The sequence below is a fragment of the Oncorhynchus keta genome, unplaced genomic scaffold (genome assembly GCF_023373465.1).
Source record: "Oncorhynchus keta strain PuntledgeMale-10-30-2019 unplaced genomic scaffold, Oket_V2 Un_contig_1202_pilon_pilon, whole genome shotgun sequence".
NCBI classification, from domain to species: domain Eukaryota; kingdom Metazoa; phylum Chordata; class Actinopteri; order Salmoniformes; family Salmonidae; genus Oncorhynchus; species Oncorhynchus keta.
Window position 1 is genome coordinate 1 of NW_026277734.1, and position 23,187 is coordinate 23,187.

Below are 23,187 nucleotides of genomic sequence, written 5' to 3' on the forward strand. Positions count from 1 at the left end.
CTCTGAAAATATTCCTGCTACGTGTGGTCTGAGGTCCATAATGATTCAAATAGTTTACCACTCCAGGGTAAGCCGACAAGAAACACAGCCCTTATTTTAAGTGTTTTTAAAATCCCCTGTGGGGAACATGAAGGGTGGAAAATGATTGGAACCATTTTCCTGTTTGACCGCTAGTTTTTAATGGGTATTATGGCTCTTTCTGTGGTACTCACTTTGGGATATTATGTGAGGTAAACTTGTGGGCATTCCTAATATTTTCCACGACTTCCTCTTTTTTTATTGTAGTTTCAGTAGTGTAGTGGTTATCACGTTCGCCTCACACGCGAAAGGTCATATTCAATATTTCCAAATGCCCAGAGGCTAGCATTTGGTTTGAAACAGTTGTGGTTTATCTAAACCTTGCTGTCTACCTCTCCGACCTGTGGATCAATGTTGCCGTTTTTGGGGACCTCCACCGTGCGATCTGTATGAATGTGAACAGACTGACAGCTTCTCTGAGCCAGGCAAATGCATTTATCAGGGTCATTGTAATGGATATATCCAAAGAAATGGCAATATAATCCAAGGTAAAACAAACAAAAATGTTGATCGTTTTCTGTCATTTCAGCTGCTTGATGTGATTGTGTGATAGATTTAGTTGGCTGGCTAGCAAAGGAATAGAAGCTAGCCTGCATAGGTACAGTGCATTCGGAAAGTTTTCAGACCCCTTACTTTTTCCACATTTTGTTACATTACAGACTTATACTAAAATGGACGAAATAAAATAAAATCTATCTACACACAATGCCCCATAATGACAAAGCGATAACATATCGTTTTTATTAATAAAACAAATATTTTAAAAATACCTCATAATTCCCGGCTTCTCAAGCCTTATTGCTTAATTAATGGACTAAGTAATTTCAGATTTTCAATAGGTTCTGAGAACGATAAATGTCCCACCCCGCCAAAGTCAGCCACACCCTTAGTATTCCACTCATTAGGTTTCCGTAGTGTAGTGGTTATCACGTTCGCCTCACACGCGAAAGGTCCCCGGTTCGAGACCGGGCGGAAACAAATTTGAACAAATTGGACAGTAAGCCCATTCACTAAGGGCTCTGTCCCAATTTTGGAATTCATGCTTTTCCTTCGCACTTCTCAGTATTTGGTATTCAGACTTACCTTTTTTAGTCGCGTAACGTACTCTGCATGTGTGGCTATCTTGGGTGCTCTGAAAATATTCCTGCTACGTGTGGTCTGAGGTCCATAATGATTCAAATAGTTTACCACTCCAGGGTAAGCCGACAAGAAACACAGCCCTTATTTTAAGTGTTTTTAAAATCCCCTGTGGGGAACATGAAGGGTGGAAAAATGATTGGAACCATTTTCCTGTTTGACCGCTAGTTTTTAATGGGTATTATGGCTCTTTCTGTGGTACTCAATTTGGGATATTATGTGAGGTAGTCTTGTGGGCATTCCTAATATTTTCCACGACTTCCTCTTTTTGTATTGTAGTTTCAGTAGTGTAGTGGTTATCACGTTCGCCTCACATGCGAAAGGTCATATTCAATATTTCCCAATGCCCAGAGGCTAGCATTTGGTTTGAAACAGTTGTGGTTTATCTAAACCTTGCTGTCTACCTCTCCGACCTGTGGATCAATGTTGCCGTTTTTTGGGGACCTCCACCGTGCGATCTGTATGAATGTGAACAGACTGACAGCTTCTCTGAGCCAGGCAAATGCATTTATCAGGGTCATTGTAATGGATATATCCAAAGAAATGGCAATATAATCCAAGGTAAAACAAACAAAAATGTTGATCGTTTTCTGTCATTTCAGCTGCTTGATGTGATTGTGTGATAGATTTAGTTGGCTGGCTAGCAAAGGAATAGAAGCTAGCCTGCATAGGTACAGTGCATTCGGAAAGTTTTCAGACCCCTTACTTTTTTCCACATTTTGTTACATTACAGACTTATACTAAAATGGACGAAATAAAATAAAATCTATCTACACACAATGCCCCATAATGACAAAGCGATAACATATCGTTTTTATTAATAAAACAAATATTTTAAAAATACCTCATAATTCCCGGCTTCTCAAGCCTTATTGCTTAATTAATGGACTAAGTAATTTCAGATTTTCAATAGGTTCTGAGAACGATAAATGTCCCACCCCGCCAAAGTCAGCCACACCCTTAGTATTCCACTCATTAGGTTTCCGTAGTGTAGTTATCACGTTCGCCTCACACGCGAAAGGTCCCCGGTTCGAAACCGGGCGGAAACAAATTTGAACAAATTGGACAGTAAGCCTATTCACTAAGGGCTCTGTCCCAATTTTGGAATTCATGCTTTTCCTTCGCACTTCTCAGTATTTGGTATTCAGACTTACCTTTTTAGTCGCGTAACGTACTCTGCATGTGTGGCTATCTTGGGTGCTCTGAAAATATTCCTGCTACGTGTGGTCTGAGGTCCATAATGATTCAAATAGTTTACCACTCCAGGGTAAGCCGACAAGAAACACAGCCCTTATTTTAAGTGTTTTTAAAATCCCCTGTGGGGAACATGAAGGGTGGAAAAATGATTGGAACCATTTTCCTGTTTGACCGCTAGTTTTTAATGGGTATTATGGCTCTTTCTGTGGTACTCAATTTGGGATATTATGTGAGGTAGTCTTGTGGGCATTCCTAATATTTTCCACGACTTCCTCTTTTTGTATTGTAGTTTCAGTAGTGTAGTGGTTATCACGTTCGCCTCACATGCGAAAGGTCATATTCAATATTTCCCAATGCCCAGAGGCTAGCATTTGGTTTGAAACAGTTGTGGTTTATCTAAACCTTGCTGTCTACCTCTCCGACCTGTGGATCAATGTTGCCGTTTTTTGGGGGACCTCCACCGTGCGATCTGTATGAATGTGAACAGACTGACAGCTTCTCTGAGCCAGGCAAATGCATTTATCAGGGTCATTGTAATGGATATATCCAAAGAAATGGCAATATAATCCAAGGTAAAACAAACAAAAATGTTGATCGTTTTCTGTCATTTCAGCTGCTTGATGTGATTGTGTGATAGATTTAGTTGGCTGGCTAGCAAAGGAATAGAAGCTAGCCTGCATAGGTACAGTGCATTCGGAAAGTTTTCAGACCCCTTACTTTTTCCACATTTTGTTACATTACAGACTTATACTAAAATGGACGAAATAAAATAAAATCTATCTACACACAATGCCCATATAATGACAAAGCGATAACATATCGTTTTTATTAATAAAACAATATTTTAAAAATACCTCATAATTCCCGGCTTCTCAAGCCTTATTGCTTAATTAATGGACTAAGTAATTTCAGATTTTCAATAGGTTCTGAGAACGATAAATGTCCCACCCCGCCAAAGTCAGCCACACCCTTAGTATTCCACTCATTAGGTTTCCGTAGTGTAGTGGTTATCACGTTCGCCTCACACGCGAAAGGTCCCCGGTTCGAAACCGGGCGGAAACAAATTTGAACAAATTGGACAGTAAGCCTATTCACTAAGGGCTCGGTCCCAATTTTGGAATTCATGCTTTTCCTTCGCACTTCTCAGTATTTGGTATTCAGACTTACCTTTTTTAGTCGCGTAACGTACTCTGCATGTGTGGCTATCTTGGGTGCTCTGAAAATATTCCTGCTACGTGTGGTCTGAGGTCCATAATGATTCAAATAGTTTACCACTCCAGGGTAAGCCGACAAGAAACACAGCCCTTATTTTAAGTGTTTTTAAAATCCCCTGTGGGGAACATGAAGGGTGGAAAAATGATTGGAACCATTTTCCTGTTTGACCGCTAGTTTTTAATGGGTATTATGGCTCTTTCTGTGGTACTCAATTTGGGATATTATGTGAGGGAGTCTTGTGGGCATTCCTAATATTTTCCACGACTTCCTCTTTTTGTATTGTAGTTTCAGTAGTGTAGTGGTTATCACGTTCGCCTCACATGCGAAAGGTCATATTCAATATTTCCCAATGCCCAGAGGCTAGCATTTGGTTTGAAACAGTTGTGGTTTATCTAAACCTTGCTGTCTACCTCTCCGACCTGTGGATCAATGTTGCCGTTTTTTTGGGGACCTCCACCGTGCGATCTGTATGAATGTGAACAGACTGACAGATTCTCTGAGCCAGGCAAATGCATTTATCAGGGTCATTGTAATGGATATATCCAAAGAAATGGCAATATAATCCAAGGTAAAACAAAAATGTTGATTGTTTTCTGTCATTTCAGCTGCTTGATGTGATTGTGTGATAGATTTAGTTGGCTGGCTAGCAAAGGAATAGAAGCTAGCCTGCATAGGTACAGTGCATTCGGAAAGTTTTCAGACCCCTTACTTTTTTCCACATTTTGTTACATTACAGACTTATACTAAAATGGACGAAATAAAATAAAATCTATCTACACACAATGCCCCATAATGACAAAGCGATAACATATCGTTTTTATTAATAAAACACATATTTTAAAAATACCTCATAATTCCCGGCTTCTCAAGCCTTATTGCTTAATTAATGGACTAAGTAATTTCAGATCTTCAATAGGTTCTGAGAACGATAAATGTCCCACCCCGCCAAAGTCAGCCACACCCTTAGTATTCCACTCATTAGGTTTCCGTAGTGTAGTGGTTATCACGTTCGCCTCACACGCGAAAGGTCCCCGGTTCGAGACCGGGCGGAAACAAATTTGAACAAATTGGACAGTAAGCCCATTCACTAAGGGCTCTGTCCCAATTTTGGAATTCATGCTTTTCCTTCGCACTTCTCAGTATTTGGTATTCAGACTTACCTTTTTTAGTCGCGTAACGTACTCTGCATGTGTGGCTATCTTGGGTGCTCTGAAAATATTCCTGCTACGTGTGGTCTGAGGTCCATAATGATTCAAATAGTTTACCACTCCAGGGTAAGCCGACAAGAAACACAGCCCTTATTTTAAGTGTTTTTAAAATCCCCTGTGGGGAACATGAAGGGTGGAAAAATGATTGGAACCATTTTCCTGTTTGACCGCTAGTTTTTAATGGGTATTATGGCTCTTTCTGTGGTACTCAATTTGGGATATTATGGGAGTCTTGTGGGCATTCCTAATATTTTCCACGACTTCCTCTTTTTGTATTGTAGTTTCAGTAGTGTAGTGGTTATCACGTTCGCCTCACATGCGAAAGGTCATATTCAATATTTCCCAATGCCCAGAGGCTAGCATTTGGTTTGAAACAGTTGTGGTTTATCTAAACCTTGCTGTCTACCTCTCCGACCTGTGGATCAATGTTGCCGTTTTTTGGGGACCTCCACCGTGCGATCTGTATGAATGTGAACAGACTGACAGCTTCTCTGAGCCAGGCAAATGCATTTATCAGGGTCATTGTAATGGATATATCCAAAGAAATGGCAATATAATCCAAGGTAAAACAAACAAAAATGTTGATCGTTTTCTGTCATTTCAGCTGCTTGATGTGATTGTGTGATAGATTTAGTTGGCTGGCTAGCAAAGGAATAGAAGCTAGCCTGCATAGGTACAGTGCATTCGGAAAGTTTTCAGACCCCTTACTTTTTTCCACATTTTGTTACATTACAGACTTATACTAAAATGGACGAAATAAAATAAAATCTATCTACACACAATGCCCCATAATGACAAAGCGATAACATATCGTTTTTATTAATAAAACAAATATTTTAAAAATACCTCATAATTCCCGGCTTCTCAAGCCTTATTGCTTAATTAATGGACTAAGTAATTTCAGATTTTCAATAGGTTCTGAGAACGATAAATGTCCCACCCCGCCAAAGTCAGCCACACCCTTAGTATTCCACTCATTAGGTTTCCGTAGTGTAGTGGTTATCACGTTCGCCTCACACGCGAAAGGTCCCCGGTTCGAAACCGGGCGGAAACAAATTTGAACAAATTGGACAGTAAGCCTATTCACTAAGGGCTCTGTCCCAATTTTGGAATTCATGCTTTTCCTTCGCACTTCTCAGTATTTGGTATTCAGACTTACCTTTTTTTTAGTCGCGTAACGTACTCTGCATGTGTGGCTATCTTGGGTGCTCTGAAAATATTCCTGCTACGTGTGGTCTGAGGTCCATAATGATTCAAATAGTTTACCACTCCAGGGTAAGCCGACAAGAAACACAGCCCTTATTTTAAGTGTTTTTAAAATCCCCTGTGGGGAACATGAAGGGTGGAAAAATGATTGGAACCATTTTCCTGTTTGACCGCTAGTTTTTAATGGGTATTATGGCTCTTTCTGTGGTACTCAATTTGGGATATTATGTGAGTCTTGTGGGCATTCCTAATATTTTCCACGACTTCCTCTTTTTGTATTGTAGTTTCAGTAGTGTAGTGGTTATCACGTTCGCCTCACATGCGAAAGGTCATATTCAATATTTCCCAATGCCCAGAGGCTAGCATTTGGTTTGAAACAGTTGTGGTTTATCTAAACCTTGCTGTCTACCTCTCCGACCTGTGGATCAATGTTGCCGTTTTTTGGGGGACCTCCACCGTGCGATCTGTATGAATGTGAACAGACTGACAGCTTCTCTGAGCCAGGCAAATGCATTTATCAGGGTCATTGTAATGGATATATCCAAAGAAATGGCAATATAATCCAAGGTAAAACAAACAAAAATGTTGATCGTTTTCTGTCATTTCAGCTGCTTGATGTGATTGTGTGATAGATTTAGTTGGCTGGCTAGCAAAGGAATAGAAGCTAGCCTGCATAGGTACAGTGCATTCGGAAAGTTTTCAGACCCCTTACTTTTTTCCACATTTTGTTACATTACAGACTTATACTAAAATGGACGAAATAAAATAAAATCTATCTACACACAATGCCCCATAATGACAAAGCGATAACATATCGTTTTTATTAATAAAACAAATATTTTAAAAATACCTCATAATTCCCGGCTTCTCAAGCCTTATTGCTTAATTAATGGACTAAGTAATTTCAGATTTTCAATAGGTTCTGAGAACGATAAATGTCCCACCCCGCCAAAGTCAGCCACACCCTTAGTATTCCACTCATTAGGTTTCCGTAGTGTAGTGGTTATCACGTTCGCCTCACACGCGAAAGGTCCCCGGTTCGAAACCGGGCGGAAACAAATTTGAACAAATTGGACAGTAAGCCCATTCACTAAGGGCTCTGTACCAATTTTGGAATTCATGCTTTTCCTTCGCACTTCTCAGTATTTGGTATTCAGACTTCTTTTTTAGTCGCGTAACGTACTCTGCATGTGTGGCTATCTTGGGTGCTCTGAAAATATTCCTGCTACGTGTGGTCTGAGGTCCATAATGATTCAAATAGTTTACCACTCCAGGGTAAGCCGACAAGAAACACAGCCCTTATTTTAAGTGTTTTTAAAATCCCCTGTGGGGAACATGAAGGGTGGAAAAATGATTGGAACCATTTTCCTGTTTGACCGCTAGTTTTTAATGGGTATTATGGCTCTTTCTGTGGTACTCAATTTGGGATATTATGTGAGGGAGTCTTGTGGGCATTCCTAATATTTTCCACGACTTCCTCTTTTTGTATTGTAGTTTCAGTAGTGTAGTGGTTATCACGTTCGCCTCACATGCGAAAGGTCATATTCAATATTTCCCAATGCCCAGAGGCTAGCATTTGGTTTGAAACAGTTGTGGTTTATCTAAACCTTGCTGTCTACCTCTCCGACCTGTGGATCAATGTTGCCGTTTTTTTGGGGGACCTCCACCGTGCGATCTGTATGAATGTGAACAGACTGACAGCTTCTCTGAGCCAGGCAAATGCATTTATCAGGGTCATTGTAATGGATATATCCAAAGAAATGGCAATATAATCCAAGGTAAAACAAACAAAAATGTTGATCGTTTTCTGTCATTTCAGCTGCTTGATGTGATTGTGTGATAGATTTAGTTGGCTGGCTAGCAAAGGAATAGAAGCTACCCTGCATAGGTACAGTGCATTCGGAAAGTTTTCAGACCCCTTACTTTTTTCCACATTTTGTTACATTACAGACTTATACTAAAATGGACGAAATAAAATAAAATCTATCTACACACAATGCTCCATAATGACAAAGCGATAACATATCGTTTTTATTAATAAAACACATATTTTAAAAATACCTCATAATTCCCGGCTTCTCAAGCCTTATTGCTTAATTAATGGACTAAGTAATTTCAGATTTTCAATAGGTTCTGAGAACGATAAATGTCCCACCCCGCCAAAGTCAGCCACACCCTTAGTATTCCACTCATTAGGTTTCCGTAGTGTAGTGGTTATCACGTTCGCCTCACACGCGAAAGGTCCCCGGTTCGAAACCGGGCGGAAACAAATTTGAACAAATTGGACAGTAAGCCCATTCACTAAGGGCTCTGTACCAATTTTGGAATTCATGCTTTTCCTTCGCACTTCTCAGTATTTGGTATTCAGACTTACCTTTTTAGTCGCGTAACGTACTCTGCATGTGTGGCTATCTTGGGTGCTCTGAAAATATTCCTGCTACGTGTGGTCTGAGGTCCATAATGATTCAAATAGTTTACCACTCCAGGGTAAGCCGACAAGAAACACAGCCCTTATTTTAAGTGTTTTTAAAATCCCCTGTGGGGAACATGAAGGGTGGAAAAATGATTGGAACCATTTTCCTGTTTGACCGCTAGTTTTTAATGGGTATTATGGCTCTTTCTGTGGTACTCAATTTGGGATATTATGTGAGGGAGTCTTGTGGGCATTCCTAATATTTTCCACGACTTCCTCTTTTTGTATTGTAGTTTCAGTAGTGTAGTGGTTATCACGTTCGCCTCACATGCGAAAGGTCATATTCAATATTTCCCAATGCCCAGAGGCTAGCATTTGGTTTGAAACAGTTGTGGTTTATCTAAACCTTGCTGTCTACCTCTCCGACCTGTGGATCAATGTTGCCGTTTTTTGGGGGACCTCCACCGTGCGATCTGTATGAATGTGAACAGACTGACAGCTTCTCTGAGCCAGGCAAATGCATTTATCAGGGTCATTGTAATGGATATATCCAAAGAAATGGCAATATAATCCAAGGTAAAACAAACAAAAATGTTGATCGTTTTCTGTCATTTCAGCTGCTTGATGTGATTGTGTGATAGATTTAGTTGGCTGGCTAGCAAAGGAATAGAAGCTAGCCTGCATAGGTACAGTGCATTCGGAAAGTTTTCAGACCCCTTACTTTTTTCCACATTTTGTTACATTACAGACTTATACTAAAATGGACGAAATAAAATAAAATCTATCTACACACAATGCTCCATAATGACAAAGCGATAACATATCGTTTTTATTAATAAAACACATATTTTAAAAATACCTCATAATTCCCGGCTTCTCAAGCCTTATTGCTTAATTAATGGACTAAGTAATTTCAGATCTTCAATAGGTTCTGAGAACGATAAATGTCCCACCCCGCCAAAGTCAGCCACACCCTTAGTATTCCACTCATTAGGTTTCCGTAGTGTAGTGGTTATCACGTTCGCCTCACACGCGAAAGGTCCCCGGTTCGAGACCGGGCGGAAACAAATTTGAACAAATTGGACAGTAAGCCCATTCACTAAGGGCTCTGTCCCAATTTTGGAATTCATGCTTTTCCTTCGCACTTCTCAGTATTTGGTATTCAGACTTACCTTTTTTAGTCGCGTAACGTACTCTGCATGTGTGGCTATCTTGGGTGCTCTGAAAATATTCCTGCTACGTGTGGTCTGAGGTCCATAATGATTCAAATAGTTTACCACTCCAGGGTAAGCCGACAAGAAACACAGCCCTTATTTTAAGTGTTTTTAAAATCCCCTGTGGGGAACATGAAGGGTGGAAAAATGATTGGAACCATTTTCCTGTTTGACCGCTAGTTTTTAATGGGTATTATGGCTCTTTCTGTGGTACTCAATTTGGGATATTATGTGAGGGAGTCTTGTGGGCATTCCTAATATTTTCCACGACTTCCTCTTTTTGTATTGTAGTTTCAGTAGTGTAGTGGTTATCACGTTCGCCTCACATGCGAAAGGTCATATTCAATATTTCCCAATGCCCAGAGGCTAGCATTTGGTTTGAAACAGTTGTGGTTTATCTAAACCTTGCTGTCTACCTCTCCGACCTGTGGATCAATGTTGCCGTTTTTTGGGGGACCTCCACCGTGCGATCTGTATGAATGTGAACAGACTGACAGCTTCTCTGAGCCAGGCAAATGCATTTATCAGGGTCATTGTAATGGATATATCCAAAGAAATGGCAATATAATCCAAGGTAAAACAAACAAAAATGTTGATCGTTTTCTGTCATTTCAGCTGCTTGATGTGATTGTGTGATAGATTTAGTTGGCTGGCTAGCAAAGGAATAGAAGCTAGCCTGCATAGGTACAGTGCATTCGGAAAGTTTTCAGACCCCTTACTTTTTTCCACATTTTGTTACATTACAGACTTATACTAAAATGGACGAAATAAAATAAAATCTATCTACACACAATGCCCCATAATGACAAAGCGATAACATATCGTTTTTATTAATAAAACAAATATTTTAAAAATACCTCATAATTCCCGGCTTCTCAAGCCTTATTGCTTAATTAATGGACTAAGTAATTTCAGATTTTCAATAGGTTCTGAGAACGATAAATGTCCCACCCCGCCAAAGTCAGCCACACCCTTAGTATTCCACTCATTAGGTTTCCGTAGTGTAGTGGTTATCACGTTCGCCTCACACGCGAAAGGTCCCCGGTTCGAAACCGGGCGGAAACAAATTTGAACAAATTGGACAGTAAGCCCATTCACTAAGGGCTCTGTACCAATTTTGGAATTCATGCTTTTCCTTCGCACTTCTCAGTATTTGGTATTCAGACTTACCTTTTTTAGTCGCGTAACGTACTCTGCATGTGTGGCTATCTTGGGTGCTCTGAAAATATTCCTGCTACGTGTGGTCTGAGGTCCATAATGATTCAAATAGTTTACCACTCCAGGGTAAGCCGACAAGAAACACAGCCCTTATTTTAAGTGTTTTTAAAATCCCCTGTGGGGAACATGAAGGGTGGAAAAATGATTGGAACCATTTTCCTGTTTGACCGCTAGTTTTTAATGGGTATTATGGCTCTTTCTGTGGTACTCAATTTGGGATATTATGTGAGGGAGTCTTGTGGGCATTCCTAATATTTTCCACGACTTCCTCTTTTTGTATTGTAGTTTCAGTAGTGTAGTGGTTATCACGTTCGCCTCACATGCGAAAGGTCATATTCAATATTTCCCAATGCCCAGAGGCTAGCATTTGGTTTGAAACAGTTGTGGTTTATCTAAACCTTGCTGTCTACCTCTCCGACCTGTGGATCAATGTTGCCGTTTTTTGGGGGACCTCCACCGTGCGATCTGTATGAATGTGAACAGACTGACAGCTTCTCTGAGCCAGGCAAATGCATTTATCAGGGTCATTGTAATGGATATATCCAAAGAAATGGCAATATAATCCAAGGTAAAACAAACAAAAATGTTGATCGTTTTCTGTCATTTCAGCTGCTTGATGTGATTGTGTGATAGATTTAGTTGGCTGGCTAGCAAAGGAATAGAAGCTAGCCTGCATAGGTACAGTGCATTCGGAAAGTTTTCAGACCCCTTACTTTTTTCCACATTTTGTTACATTACAGACTTATACTAAAATGGACGAAATAAAATAAAATCTATCTACACACAATGCCCCATAATGACAAAGCGATAACATATCGTTTTTATTAATAAAACAAATATTTTAAAAATACCTCATAATTCCCGGCTTCTCAAGCCTTATTGCTTAATTAATGGACTAAGTAATTTCAGATTTTCAATAGGTTCTGAGAACGATAAATGTCCCACCCCGCCAAAGTCAGCCACACCCTTAGTATTCCACTCATTAGGTTTCCGTAGTGTAGTGGTTATCACGTTCGCCTCACACGCGAAAGGTCCCCGGTTCGAAACCGGGCGGAAACAAATTTGAACAAATTGGACAGTAAGCCTATTCACTAAGGGCTCTGTCCCAATTTTGGAATTCATGCTTTTCCTTCGCACTTCTCAGTATTTGGTATTCAGACTTACCTTTTTTAGTCGCGTAACGTACTCTGCATGTGTGGCTATCTTGGGTGCTCTGAAAATATTCCTGCTACGTGTGGTCTGAGGTCCATAATGATTCAAATAGTTTACCACTCCAGGGTAAGCCGACAAGAAACACAGCCCTTATTTTAAGTGTTTTTAAAATCCCCTGTGGGGAACATGAAGGGTGGAAAAATGATTGGAACCATTTTCCTGTTTGACCGCTAGTTTTTAATGGGTATTATGGCTCTTTCTGTGGTACTCAATTTGGGATATTATGTGAGGGAGTCTTGTGGGCATTCCTAATATTTTCCACGACTTCCTCTTTTTGTATTGTAGTTTCAGTAGTGTAGTGGTTATCACGTTCGCCTCACATGCGAAAGGTCATATTCAATATTTCCCAATGCCCAGAGGCTAGCATTTGGTTTGAAACAGTTGTGGTTTATCTAAACCTTGCTGTCTACCTCTCCGACCTGTGGATCAATGTTGCCGTTTTTTGGGGACCTCCACCGTGCGATCTGTATGAATGTGAACAGACTGACAGCTTCTCTGAGCCAGGCAAATGCATTTATCAGGGTCATTGTAATGGATATATCCAAAGAAATGGCAATATAATCCAAGGTAAAACAAACAAAAATGTAGATCGTTTTCTGTCATTTCAGCTGCTTGATGTGATTGTGTGATAGATTTAGTTGGCTGGCTAGCAAAGGAATAGAAGCTAGCCTGCATAGGTACAGTGCATTCGGAAAGTTTTCAGACCCCTTACTTTTTTCCACATTTTGTTACATTACAGACTTATACTAAAATGGACGAAATAAAATAAAATCTATCTACACACAATGCCCCATAATGACAAAGCGATAACATATCGTTTTTATTAATAAAACAAATATTTTAAAAATACCTCATAATTCCCGGCTTCTCAAGCCTTATTGCTTAATTAATGGACTAAGTAATTTCAGATTTTCAATAGGTTCTGAGAACGATAAATGTCCCACCCCGCCAAAGTCAGCCACACCCTTAGTATTCCACTCATCAGGTTTCCGTAGTGTAGTGGTTATCACGTTCGCCTAACACGCGAAAGGTCCCCGGTTCGAGACCGGGCGGAAACAACTTTTAACAAATTGGACAGTAAGCCTATTCACTTAGGGCTCGGTCCCAATTTCGGAATTCATGCTTTTCCTTCGCACTTCTCAGTATTTGGTATTCAGACTTACCTTTTTTGTCGCGTAACGCACTCTGCATGTGTGGCTAGCTTGGGCGCTCTGAATATATTCCTGCTACGTGTGGTCTGAGGTCCATAATGATTCAAATAGTTTACCACTCCAGGGTAAGCCGACAAGAAACACAGCCCTTATTTTAAGTGTTTTTAAAATCCCCTGTGGGGAACATGAAGGGTGGAAAAATGATTGGAACCATTTTCCTGTTTGACCGCTAGTTTTTAATGGGTATTATGGCTCTTTCTGTGGTACTCACTTTGGGATATTATGTGAGGTAAACTTGTGGGCATTCCTAATATTTTCCACGACTTCCTCTTTTTGTATTGTAGTTTCAGTAGTGTAGTGGTTATCACGTTCGCCTCACACGCGAAAGGTCATATTCAATATTTCCCAATGCCCAGAGGCTAGCATTTGGTTTGAAACAGTTGTGGTTTATCTAAACCTTGCTGTCTACCTCTCCGACCTGTGGATCAATGTTGCCGTTTTTTGGGGACCTCCACCGTGCGATCTGTATGAATGTGAACAGACTGACAGCTTCTCTGAGCCAGGCAAATTCATTTATCAGGGTCATTGTAATGGATATATCCAAAGAAATGGCAATATAATCCAAGGTAAAACAAACAAAAATGTAGATCGTTTTCTGTCATTTCAGCTGCTTGATGTGATTGTGTGATAGATTTAGTTGGCTGGCTAGCAAAGGAAAAGAAGCTAGCCTGCATAGGTACAGTGCATTCGGAAAGTTTTCAGGCCCCTTACTTTTTTCCACATTTTGTTACGTTACAGACTTATACTAAAATGGATGAAATAAAATAAAATCTATCTACACACAATACCCCATAATGACAAAGCAATAACATATAGTTTTTATTAATCAAACAAATATTTTAAAAATACCTCATAATTCCCGGCTTCTCAAGCCTTATTGCTTAATTAATGGACTAAGTAATTTCTGATTTTCAATAGGTTCTGAGAGCGATAAATGTCCCACCCAGCCAAAGTCAGCCACACCCTTAGTATTCCACTCATCAGGTTTCCGTAGTGTAGTGGTTATCACGTTCGCCTAACTCGTGAAAGGTCCCCGGTTCGAGACCGGGCGGAAACAATTTTAACAAATTGGACAGTAAGCCTATTCACTAAGGGCTCGGTCCCAATTTTGGAATTCATGCTTTTCCTTCGCACTTCTCAGTATTTGGTATTCAGACTTACCTTTTTGTCGCGTAACGCACTCTGCATGTGTGGCTAGCTTGGGCGCTCTGAATATATTCCTGCTACGTGTGGTCTGAGGTCCATAATGATTCAAATAGTTTACCAGTCCAGGGTAAGCCGACAAGAAACACAGCCCTTATTTTAAGTGTTTTTAAAATCCCCTGTGGGGAACATGAAGGGTGGAAAAATGATTGGAACCATTTTCCTGTTTGACCGCTAGTTTTTAATGGGTATTATGGCTCTTTCTGTGGTACTCACTTTGGGATATTATGTGAGGTAAACTTGTGGGCATTCCTAATATTTTCCACGACTTCCTCTTTTTGTATTGTAGTTTCAGTAGTGTAGTGGTTATCACGTTCGCCTCACACGCGAAAGGTCATATTCAATATTTCCCAATGCCCAGAGGCTAGCATTTGGTTTGAAACAGTTGTGGTTTATCTAAACCTTGCTGTCTACCTCTCCGACCTGTGGATCAATGTTGCCGTTTTTTTGGGGACCTCCACCGTGCGATCTGTATGAATGTGAACAGACTGACAGCTTCTCTGAGCCAGGCAAATTCATTTATCAGGGTCATTGTAATGGATATATCCAAAGAAATGGCAATATAATCCAAGGTAAAACAAACAAAAATGTAGATCGTTTTCTGTCATTTCAGCTGCTTGATGTGATTGTGTGATAGATTTAGTTGGCTGGCTAGCAAAGGAATAGAAGCTAGCCTGCATAGGTACAGTGCATTCGGAAAGTTTTCGGGCCCCTTACTTTTTTCCACATTTTGTTACGTTACAGACTTATACTAAAATGGATGAAATAAAATAAAATCTATCTACACACAATACCCCATAATGACAAAGCAATAACATACAGTTTTTATTAATAAAACAAATATTTTAAAAATACCTCATAATTCCCGGCTTCTCAAGCCTTATTGCTTAATTAATGGACTAAGTAATTTCAGATTCTCAATTGGTTCTGAGAGCGATAAATGCCCCACCCAGCCAAAGTCAGCCACACTCTTAGTTTTCCACTCATCAGGTTTCCGTAGTGTAGTGGTTATCACGTTTGCCTAACACGCAAAAGGGCCCCGGTTCGAAACCGGGTGGAAACACATTTTAACAAATTGGACAGTAAGCCTATTCACTAAGGGCTCGGTCCCAATTTCGGAATTCATGCTTTTCCTTCGCACTTCTCAGTATTTGGTATTCAGACTTACCTTTTTTGTCGCGTAACGCATTCTGCATGTGTGGCTAGCTTGGGCGCTCTGAATATATTCCTGCTACGTGTGGTCTGAGGTCCATAATGATTCAAATAGTTTACCACTCCAGGGTAAGCCGACAAGAAACACAGCCCTTATTTTAAGTGTTTTTAAAATCCCCTGTGGGGAACATGAAGGGTGGAAAAATGATTGGAACCATTTTCCTGTTTGACCGCTAGTTTTTAATGGGTATTATGGCTCTTTCTGTGGTACTCACTTTGGGATATTATGTGAGGTAAACTTGTGGGCATTCCTAATATTTTCCACGACTTCCTCTTTTTGTATTGTAGTTTCAGTAGTGTAGTGGTTATCACGTTCGCCTCACACGCGAAAGGTCATATTCAATATTTCCCAATGCCCAGAGGCTAGCATTTGGTTTGAAACAGTTGTGGTTTATCTAAACCTTGCTGTCTACCTCTCCGACCTGTGGATCAATGTTGCCGTTTTTTGGGGACCTCCACCGTGCGATCTGTATGAATGTGAACAGACTGACAGCTTCTCTGAGCCAGGCAAATGCATTTATCAGGGTCATTGTAATGGATATATCCAAAGAAATGGCAATATAATCCAAGGTAAAACAAACAAAAATGTAGATCGTTTTCTGTCATTTCAGCTGCTTGATGTGATTGTGTGATAGATTTAGTTGGCTGGCTAGCAAAGGAATAGAAGCTAGCCTGCATAGGTACAGTGCATTCGGAAAGTTTTCAGACCCCTTACTTTTTCCACATTTTGTTACATTACAGACTTATACTAAAATGGATGAAATAAAATAAAATCTATCTACACACAATGCCCCATAATGACAAAGCGATAACATATCGTTTTTATTAATAAAACACATATTTTAAAAATACCTCTTAATTCCCGTCTTCTCAAGCCTTATTGCTTAATTAATGGACTAAGTAATTTCAGATTTTCAATAGGTTCTGAGAACGATAAATGCCCCACCCAGCCAAAGTCAGCCACACCCTTAGTATTCCACTCATTAGGTTTCCGTAGTGTAGTGGTTATCACGTTCGCCTCACACGCGAAAGGTCCCCGGTTCGAAACCGGGCGGAAACAAATTTGAACAAATTGGACAGTAAGCCTATTCACTAAGGGCTCGGTCCCAATTTTGGAATTCATGCTATTCCTTCGCACTTCTCAGTATTTGGTATTCAGACTTACCTTTTTCTCGCGTAACGCATTCTGCATGTGTGGCTAGCTTGGGCGCTCGGAATATATTCCTGCTACGTGTGGTCTGAGGTCCATAATGATTCAAATAGTTTACCACTCCAGGGTAAGCCGACAAGAAACACAGCCCTTATTTTAAGTGTTTTTCAAAATCCCCTGTGGGGAACATGAAGGGTGGAAAAATGATTGGAACCATTTTCCTGTTTGACCGCTAGTTTTTAATGGGTATTATGGCTCTTTCTGTGGTACTCACTTTGGGATATTATGTGAGGTAAACTTGTGGGCATTCCTAATATTTTCCACGACTTCCTCTTTTGTATTGTAGTTTCAGTAGTGTAGTGGTTATCACGTTCGCCTCACACGCGAAAGGTCATATTCAATATTTCCCAATGCCCAGAGGCTAGCATTTGGTTTGAAACAGTTGTGGTTTATCTAAACCTTGCTGTCTACCTCTCCGACCTGTGGATCAATGTTGCCGTTTTTTGGGAGACCTCCACCGTGCGATCTGTATGAATGTGAACAGACTGACAGCTTCTCTGAGCCAGGCAAATGCATTTATCAGGGTCATTGTAATGGATATATCCAAAGAAATGGCAATATAATCCAAGGTAAAACAAACAAAAATGTAGATCGTTTTCTGTCATTTCAGCTGCTTGATGTGATTGTGTGATAGATTTAGTTGGCTGGCTAGCAAAGGAATAGAAGCTAGCCTGCATAGGTACAGTGCATTCGGAAAGTTTTCAGACCCCTTACTTTTTTCCACATTTTGTTACGTTACAGACTTATACTAAAATGGATGAAATAAAATAAAATCTATCTACACACAATGCCCCATAATGACAAAGCGATAACATATCGTTTTTATTAATAAAACAAATATTTTAAAAATACCTCATAATTCCCGGCTTCTCAAGCCTTATTGCTTAATTAATGGACTAAGTAATTTCAGATTTTCAATAGGTTCTGAGAACGATAAATGTCCCACCCCGCCAAAGTCAGCCACACCCTTAGTATTCCACTCATTAGGTTTCCGTAGTGTAGTGGTTATCACGTTCGCCTCACACGCGAAAGGTCCCCGGTTCGAAACCGGGCGGAAACAAATTTGAACAAATTGGACAGTAAGCCTATTCACTAAGGGCTCGGTCCCAATTTTGGAATTCATGCTTTTCCTTCGCACTTCTCAGTATTTGGTATTCAGACTTACCTTTTTTGTCGCGTAACGCACTCTGCATGTGTGGCTAGCTTGGGCGCTCTGAATATATTCCTGCTACGTGTGGTCTGAGGTCCATAATGATTCAAATAGTTTACCACTCCAGGGTAAGCCGACAAGAAACACAGCCCTTATTTTAAGTGTTTTTAAAATCCCCTGTGGGGAACATGAAGGGTGGAAAAATGATTGGAACCATTTTCCTGTTTGACCGCTAGTTTTTAATGGGTATTATGGCTCTTTCTGTGGTACTCACTTTGGGATATTATGTGAGGTAAACTTGTGGGCATTCCTAATATTTTCCACGACTTCCTCTTTTTGTATTGTAGTTTCAGTAGTGTAGTGGTTATCACGTTCGCCTCACACGCGAAAGGTCATATTCAATATTTCCCAATGCCCAGAGGCTAGCATTTGGTTTGAAACAGTTGTGGTTTATCTAAACCTTGCTGTCTACCTCTCCGACCTGTGGATCAATGTTGCCGTTTTTTTGGGGACCTCCACCGTGCGATCTGTATGAATGTGAACAGACTGACAGCTTCTCTGAGCCAGGCAAATGCATTTATCAGGGTCATTGTAATGGATATATCCAAAGAAATGGCAATATAATCCAAGGTAAAACAAACAAAAATGTAGATCGTTTTCTGTCATTTCAGCTGCTTGATGTGATTGTGTGATAGATTTAGTTGGCTGGCTAGCAAAGGAAAGAAGCTAGCCTGCATAGGTACAGTGCATTCGGAAAGTTTTCAGACCCCTTACTTTTTCCACATTTTGTTACATTACAGACTTATACTAAAATGGATGAAATAAAATAAAATCTATCTACACACAATGCCCCATAATGACAAAGCGATAACATATAGTTTTTATTAATAAAACAAATATTTTAAAAATACCTCATAATTCCCGGCTTCTCAAGCCTTATTGCTTAATTAATGGACTAAGTAATTTCTGATTTTCAATAGGTTCTGAGAACGATAAATGTCCCACCCAGCCAAAGTCAGCCACACCCTTAGTATTCCACTCATTAGGTTTCCGTAGTGTAGTGGTTATCACGTTCGCCACACGCGAAAGGTCCCCGGTTCGAAACCGGGCGGAAACAAATTTTGAACAAATTGGACAGTAAGCCTATTCACTAAGGGCTCGGTCCCAATTTTGGAATTCATGCTTTTCCTTCGCACTTCTCAGTATTTGGTATTCAGACTTACCTTTTTTGTCGCGTAACGCACTCTGCATGTGTGGCTAGCTTGGGCGCTCTGAATATATTCCTGCTACGTGTGGTCTGAGGTCCATAATGATTCAAATAGTTTACCACTCCAGGGTAAGCCGACAAGAAACACAGCCCTTATTTTAAGTGTTTTTAAAATCCCCTGTGGGGAACATGAAGGGTGGAAAAATGATTGGAACCATTTTCCTGTTTGACCGCTAGTTTTTAATGGGTATTATGGCTCTTTCTGTGGTACTCAATTTGGGATATTATGTGAGGTAAACTTGTGGGCATTCCTAATATTTTCCACGACTTCCTCTTTTTGTATTGTAGTTTCAGTAGTGTAGTGGTTATCACGTTCGCCTCACACGCGAAAGGTCATATTCAATATTTCCCAATGCCCAGAGGCTAGCATTTGGTTTGAAACAGTTGTGGTTTATCTAAACCTTGCTGTCTACCTCTCCGACCTGTGGATCAATGTTGCCGTTTTTTGGGGACCTCCACCGTGCGATCTGTATGAATGTGAACAGACTGACAGCTTCTCTGAGCCAGGCAAATGCATTTATCAGGGTCATTGTAATGGATATATCCAAAGAAATGGCAATATAATCCAAGGTAAAACAAACAAAAATGTAGATCGTTTTCTGTCATTTCAGCTGCTTGATGTGATTGTGTGATAGATTTAGTTGGCTGGCTAGCAAAGGAATAGAAGCTAGCCTGCATAGGTACAGTGCATTCGGAAAGTTTTCAGACCCCTTACTTTTTCCACATTTTGTTACATTACAGACTTATACTAAAATGGATGAAATAAAATAAAATCTATCTACACACAATGCCCCATAATGACAAAGCGATAACATATCGTTTTTATTAATAAAACAAATATTTTAAAAATACCTCATAATTCCCGGCTTCTCAAGCCTTATTGCTTAATTAATGGACTAAGTAATTTCAGATTTTCAATAGGTTCTGAGAACGATAAATGTCCCACCCCGCCAAAGTCAGCCACACCCTTAGTATTCCACTCATTAGGTTTCCGTAGTGTAGTGGTTATCACGTTCGCCCTAACACGCGAAAGGTCCCCGGTTCGAAACCGGGCGGAAACAAATTTGAACAAATTGGACAGTAAGCCTATTCACTAAGGGCTCGGTCCCAATTTTGGAATTCATGCTTTTCCTTCGCACTTCTCAGTATTTGGTATTCAGACTTACCTTTTTGTCGCGTAACGCACTCTGCATGTGTGGCTAGCTTGGGCGCTCTGAATATATTCCTGCTACGTGTGGTCTGAGGTCCATAATGATTCAAATAGTTTACCACTCCAGGGTAAGCCGACAAGAAACACAGCCCTTATTTTAAGTGTTTTTAAAATCCCCTGTGGGGAACATGAAGGGTGGAAAAATGATTGGAACCATTTTCCTGTTTGACCGCTAGTTTTTAATGGGTATTATGGCTCTTTCTGTGGTACTCAATTTGGGATATTATGTGAGGGAGTCTTGTGGGCATTCCTAATATTTTCCACGACTTCCTCTTTTTGTATTGTAGTTTCAGTAGTGTAGTGGTTATCACGTTCGCCTCACACGCGAAAGGTCATATTCAATATTTCCCAATGCCCAGAGGCTAGCATTTGGTTTGAAACAGTTGTGGTTTATCTAAACCTTGCTGTCTACCTCTCCGACCTGTGGATCAATGTTGCCGTTTTTTGGGGACCTCCACCGTGCGATCTGTATGAATGTGAACAGACTGACAGCTTCTCTGAGCCAGGCAAATGCATTTATCAGGGTCCTGGCTAGCAAAGGAATAGAAGCTAGCCTGCATAGGTACAGTGCATTCGGAAAGTTTTCAGACCCCTTACTTTTTTCCACATTTTGTTACATTACAGACTTATACTAAAATGGACGAAATAAAATAAAATCTATCTACACACAATGCCCCATAATGGTAACGTCCACCGTTAGCAGCACTGTAGAAACTATTACACTCAACTGAACGACTTGATTAGTGTAGTGTTAGCTAGCTACATAGTTGTCTTTGCTGTCTTCATATCCAAGATAATTGTGTAGTTTAGAGTGTGTAGTCTTAGAGTGATTATCTTAATTTACCGAGGTTAGCTCGCCAGCTATTTGTCGTCCTTAACGTAGGAGACACTGCTAGCTAGCTAACAGCTAACAGCTAACAGCTAGCCAACGTCTACCGAATATAACTTCTGCACTCAACAACCCGGTCGCATTCCGTTTCGCTCCACAGGTAGTATCACATTTTCATTTCATTTCATTACAGCACAACGGTTTGATTTGCTTGATCGTAGCTAGCTACATAGCTAGCTACATAGCCGTCTTTGTATCAAAGATAATTGTGTAGTCTAGAGCGATTTTCTAGGTTAGCTAGCCAGCTATTGTCGTTCTTTTAACGCAACGTAACGTAATCAACACTGCTAGCTAGCCAGCTAGCCCCCGAATAGCTGCACTGTAGAAACTATTACACTCAACGGAACGACTTGATTAGTGTAGTGTCAACAACGCAGCCACTGCCAGCTAGCCTACTTCAGCAGTACTGTATCATTTTAATCATTTTAGTCAATAAGATTCTTGCTACGTAAGCTTAACTTTCTGAACATTCGAGACGTGTAGTCCACTTGTCATTCCAATCTCCTTGCATTAGCGTAGCCTCTTCTGCAGCCTGTCAACTATGTATCTGTCTATCCCTGTTCTCTCCTCTCTGCACAGACCATACAAACGCTCCACACCGCGTGGCCGCGGCCACCCTAATCTGGTAGTCCCAGCGCGCACGACCCACGTGGAGTTCCAGGTCTCCGGTAGCCTCTCGAACTGCCGATCTGCGGCCAACAAGGCAGAGTTCATCTCAGCCTATGCCTCCCTCCAGTCCCTCGACTTCTTGGCACTGACGGAAACATGGATCACCACAGATAACACTGCTACTCCTACTGCTCTCTCCTCGTCCGCCCACGTGTTCTCGCACACCCCGAGAGCTTCTGGTCAGCGGGGTGGTGGCACCGGGATCCTCATCTCTCCCAAGTGGTCATTCTCTCTTTCTCCCTTACCCATCTGTCTATCGCCTCCTTTGAATTCCATGCTGTCACAGTTACCAGCCCTTTCAAGCTTAACATCCTTATCATTTATCGCCCTCCAGGTTCCTCGGAGAGTTCATCAATGAGCTTGATGCCTTGATAAGCTCCTTTCCTGAGGACGGCTCACCTCTCACAGTTCTGGGCGACTTTAACCTCCCCACGTCTACCTTTGACTCATTCCTCTCTGCCTCCTTCTTTCCACTCCTCTCCTCTTTTTGACCTCACCCTCTCACCTTCCCCCTACTCACAAGGCAGGCAATACGCTCGACCTCATCTTTACTAGATGCTGTTCTTCCACTAACCTCATTGCAACTCCTCCAAGTCTCCGACCACTACCTTGTATCCTTTTCCCTCTCGCTCTCATCCAACACTTCCCACACTGCCCCTACTCGGATGGTATCGCACCGTCCCAACCTTCGCTTTCTCTCCCCTCTACTCTCTCTCTTCCATCCTATCATCTCTTCCTCTGCTCAAACCTTCTCCAACCTATCTCCTGATTCTGCCTCCTCAACCCTCCTCTCCTCCCTTTCTGCATCCTTTGACTCTCTATGTCCCCTATCCTCCAGGCCGGCTCGGTCCTCCCCTCCCGCTCCGTGGCTCCGACGACTCATTGCGAGCTCACAGAACAGGGCTCCGGGCAGCCGAGCGGAAATGGAGGAAAACTCGCCTCCTGCGGACCTGGCATCCTTTCACTCCCTCCTCTCTACATTTTCCTCCTCTGTCTCTGCTGCTAAAGCCACTTTCTACCACTCTAAATTCCAAGCATCTGCCTCTAACCCTAGGAAGCTCTTTGCCA

The 23,187-nt window shown here is 41.0% G+C and overlaps 17 non-coding genes across 17 annotated transcripts; all 17 read left to right on the forward strand.

Annotated features, from left to right (window-relative positions):
- Positions 1-983: 983 nt before the first annotated feature.
- Positions 984-1,056, forward strand: trnav-cac (transfer RNA valine (anticodon CAC)). Its single transcript has one exon. It is a non-coding gene; the product is annotated as a tRNA-Val (tRNA).
- A 1,138-nt stretch (positions 1,057-2,194) lies between these two features.
- On the forward strand, positions 2,195-2,264 carry trnav-cac (transfer RNA valine (anticodon CAC)). Its single transcript has one exon. It is a non-coding gene; the product is annotated as a tRNA-Val (tRNA).
- Positions 2,265-3,401: 1,137 nt separating this feature from the next.
- On the forward strand, positions 3,402-3,474 carry trnav-cac (transfer RNA valine (anticodon CAC)). The gene has a single exon. It is a non-coding gene; the product is annotated as a tRNA-Val (tRNA).
- Positions 3,475-4,609: 1,135 nt separating this feature from the next.
- Positions 4,610-4,682, forward strand: trnav-cac (transfer RNA valine (anticodon CAC)). The gene has a single exon. It is a non-coding gene; the product is annotated as a tRNA-Val (tRNA).
- Positions 4,683-5,816: 1,134 nt separating this feature from the next.
- On the forward strand, positions 5,817-5,889 carry trnav-cac (transfer RNA valine (anticodon CAC)). Its single transcript has one exon. It is a non-coding gene; the product is annotated as a tRNA-Val (tRNA).
- Positions 5,890-7,026: 1,137 nt separating this feature from the next.
- Positions 7,027-7,099, forward strand: trnav-cac (transfer RNA valine (anticodon CAC)). The gene has a single exon. It is a non-coding gene; the product is annotated as a tRNA-Val (tRNA).
- Positions 7,100-8,237: 1,138 nt separating this feature from the next.
- Positions 8,238-8,310, forward strand: trnav-cac (transfer RNA valine (anticodon CAC)). The gene has a single exon. It is a non-coding gene; the product is annotated as a tRNA-Val (tRNA).
- A 1,138-nt stretch (positions 8,311-9,448) lies between these two features.
- Positions 9,449-9,521, forward strand: trnav-cac (transfer RNA valine (anticodon CAC)). Its single transcript has one exon. It is a non-coding gene; the product is annotated as a tRNA-Val (tRNA).
- A 1,139-nt stretch (positions 9,522-10,660) lies between these two features.
- Positions 10,661-10,733, forward strand: trnav-cac (transfer RNA valine (anticodon CAC)). The gene has a single exon. It is a non-coding gene; the product is annotated as a tRNA-Val (tRNA).
- Positions 10,734-11,872: 1,139 nt separating this feature from the next.
- trnav-cac (transfer RNA valine (anticodon CAC)) lies at positions 11,873-11,945 on the forward strand. Its single transcript has one exon. It is a non-coding gene; the product is annotated as a tRNA-Val (tRNA).
- Positions 11,946-13,083: 1,138 nt separating this feature from the next.
- trnav-aac (transfer RNA valine (anticodon AAC)) lies at positions 13,084-13,156 on the forward strand. The gene has a single exon. It is a non-coding gene; the product is annotated as a tRNA-Val (tRNA).
- Positions 13,157-14,293: 1,137 nt separating this feature from the next.
- trnav-aac (transfer RNA valine (anticodon AAC)) lies at positions 14,294-14,366 on the forward strand. Its single transcript has one exon. It is a non-coding gene; the product is annotated as a tRNA-Val (tRNA).
- A 1,136-nt stretch (positions 14,367-15,502) lies between these two features.
- Positions 15,503-15,575, forward strand: trnav-aac (transfer RNA valine (anticodon AAC)). Its single transcript has one exon. It is a non-coding gene; the product is annotated as a tRNA-Val (tRNA).
- Positions 15,576-16,711: 1,136 nt separating this feature from the next.
- On the forward strand, positions 16,712-16,784 carry trnav-cac (transfer RNA valine (anticodon CAC)). Its single transcript has one exon. It is a non-coding gene; the product is annotated as a tRNA-Val (tRNA).
- A 1,137-nt stretch (positions 16,785-17,921) lies between these two features.
- trnav-cac (transfer RNA valine (anticodon CAC)) lies at positions 17,922-17,994 on the forward strand. Its single transcript has one exon. It is a non-coding gene; the product is annotated as a tRNA-Val (tRNA).
- Positions 17,995-19,130: 1,136 nt separating this feature from the next.
- Positions 19,131-19,201, forward strand: trnac-aca (transfer RNA cysteine (anticodon ACA)). Its single transcript has one exon. It is a non-coding gene; the product is annotated as a tRNA-Cys (tRNA).
- A 1,137-nt stretch (positions 19,202-20,338) lies between these two features.
- trnav-aac (transfer RNA valine (anticodon AAC)) lies at positions 20,339-20,412 on the forward strand. The gene has a single exon. It is a non-coding gene; the product is annotated as a tRNA-Val (tRNA).
- The last annotated feature ends 2,775 nt before the right edge of the window (positions 20,413-23,187 follow it).